General features: G+C 34.7%; 1 non-coding gene across 1 annotated transcript; it reads right to left on the bottom strand.

Moving 5' to 3' along the window:
* Window positions 1–790: 790 nt before the first annotated feature.
* On the bottom strand, window positions 791–899 carry LOC113198034 (U6 spliceosomal RNA). The gene has a single exon (XR_003302793.2). It is a non-coding gene; the product is annotated as a U6 spliceosomal RNA (small nuclear RNA).
* Window positions 900–2,488: the final 1,589 nt, after the last annotated feature.

The raw sequence follows: 2,488 nt of genomic DNA, 5'->3' as shown, positions 1-2,488 counted from the left end.
CCTGTGACTGTAGCCCTCATTCTGCACTAATCTATAGTGTTCTTACAAGTTTATGGCTTTAACTACTCTGGTTTCAAGTGAAATGCTCTTGGTTGTAATCCTCTCTATTCACCAATCTCCTCAGATTTCAGGTGGTGGTTTTCCCTATCACCTCAAGTCTATAATGGGTCCAAGGAAAGTTGTTGATATTCAGTTTGTTTAGATTTTTTTTTCTTGTTGTAAAATGGGAATGATGACTTCCCAGTTCTTTATGTGTCAGAGTTGAAACTAGAAGTTCTCTACAAACTTAAAAATTTAAAAGAATTTTTTTTCACATATAATTCCTTGACCCATCTGGAATTAATAGTTGAACATGGCATGAAAATAGGTCTCATTAATTAATTAATTTGTTTGTTTGTTTTTATGTGGCTAAAAATTCATCTTAACTTCATTTATTGCATAGTTTCTCCTTTTCCCATTGTTATGATTTACTAGTCCTTTATTTATTAAGTTTCCATATATTCTTGATTTGTTTCTGCTCTCTTAATTTTACTTTATTAGGTATTTATCTATCTTTGAAACAATAACACACTTTTAAATCCAGGAGTTAGAAGTTAGCTCAGTGATAGAGTGCTTGCCTAGCTGCCAAAGGTCCTATGTCCTGTACCCAGTACCATCCACACACACCAAAAAAAAAAAAAAAAAAAGATAAAATCTGGTAAGGCCAACCCTCCTACTTAATTCTTCTTTCATAATGGTGGCCTATGCTTGGACTTTGTAGGAAAGTGTTGATTTCTGTTTTTTTTTTTTTTTAAATATGAAACTCTTCACAAATTTGCGTGTCATTCTTGTGTGCAGGGACCATGCTAATCTTCTCTGTATCATTCCAATTTTAGTATATGTGCTGCCCAAGAAAGCACAGATTTCTGTTTGTTTATCTTTCTTGTAGTTCAGAGGAACTTTCAGTGTTTGCAGTAATGCGTTTCTTAATTCTGAAAAAAAAACTTCTACTTTTATTCAAATATTTCTTCTGACCATATTCTCTCAACTTTTCTCCATTTTTCTAATGAGGTTGTTTTTTCTGCATTGTCAAAAATTCTTAATGCCTGCATCCTGAAGTGTGACAATAATATTCACATATATTCACGCCTTCTTTCACAATTATATCCACTGCCATTATCCTCAATGATGTTCCTTGTTCTTTTCTCAGATGGCTGAATTTGAACCATGGTACTTTTTAATGAAAACATTTATGAAGACTGTTTTTGTCAAGTTGTTTTTCAGGGATTTGGTATTGTTCTTCATTAATTAAATAAATTGATTACTTAAACTGTTATGAGAGCATTCTGTTTTATCTTTGGATTTTTTTCCAGTTTGATTTTTGGTTATCTTCTTCAAAACACAGTGGTTGTTTTCCTTTAATTGTCTTCTATAATTAATACCCTTTAATATTTCTTTAAAAAGCCTACTTCTTTTCCTTTTCAATCTACTCATTTTTAAAGCTTTTTCCTATGTGTTCTTGACTCTTCTTTAGTAATTTCTATTTCTAATGTGATCTTTATATTATTAATCCTTTCTTACAAAATAATTTTCCTCTGAGCACTCACCCTCTTCCCCCACTATTGGGCCATATTTTGATTACTTTCTTTGATTTTCATGTAGATGTTTGATCATAATCTTAGACTAATCTGAATTATAATTTTCTGATACGAATCTTTCATTTGGTTTGTTTCATTATTGTACTGTCTTTCTTGGTTCTGAAAGTATGTTTATATAAATTTATGCTTTTGCCCATTATTGAATGTTAAAAGTTTTCCTGGATCAGCTGTTTGTAGGACAGAAACATAAACAGCTGGCATAAACTGGGATATTAGGAAAATTCTCTAACTTGCCCTGAATATTTTGTTGCTAGTACTCAGTACTGGCCTGTGGTGACAGTTATTGATTGGTAATTTATATTCTACTTCCTGTATTAATCAGGGTTCTCTAGAGAGGCAGAACCAACAGGGGATTTATTAGATTGGCTTATATGACCAGAAGCAGAATAGTCCCACAATGGCCGTCTTCAGCCTGGAGAGCCAGAGGAACCAGTAACTGCTCAGTCCTTAAGCTGAAGCTCCTGAACAAGAGGGATCAATGATGCAGCTCCACCCTGGGACTGAAGGCCTGAAAACTCCCTGTGAGTCACTAGGCAGAGTTGGCTTTGGAAGAGTGAAGGAGCTAGAGTCTGATACCCTCAGGTGATCTCAGCAACAATCAAGGGCCTGTTCTAGAAGAATGGAGCTTCCCTGTTTACTGCTGCTACCTTGTTCTTCCAACTTTTTTTTCCATCCAAGCCTCCAACGAGGTCTGCCCACACTTAAGGTGGGTCTCTGATTCAGTTCCCTGTCCTACATGCTAATCATTCCTAAACATCCTCAATGAGACACCTAGAAGCTGCAATTTTAGGCATTTCTTAATCCAATCAAGTTGACAATTTAGATTTATCAGTGTACTTTCCTTCAGGTAA

The sequence above is a fragment of the Urocitellus parryii genome, chromosome 4 (genome assembly GCF_045843805.1).
Source record: "Urocitellus parryii isolate mUroPar1 chromosome 4, mUroPar1.hap1, whole genome shotgun sequence".
Classification (NCBI taxonomy): domain Eukaryota; kingdom Metazoa; phylum Chordata; class Mammalia; order Rodentia; family Sciuridae; genus Urocitellus; species Urocitellus parryii.
Note: the sequence above shows the minus strand (reverse complement) of the source record. Positions and strands in the feature narration are given on the sequence as shown.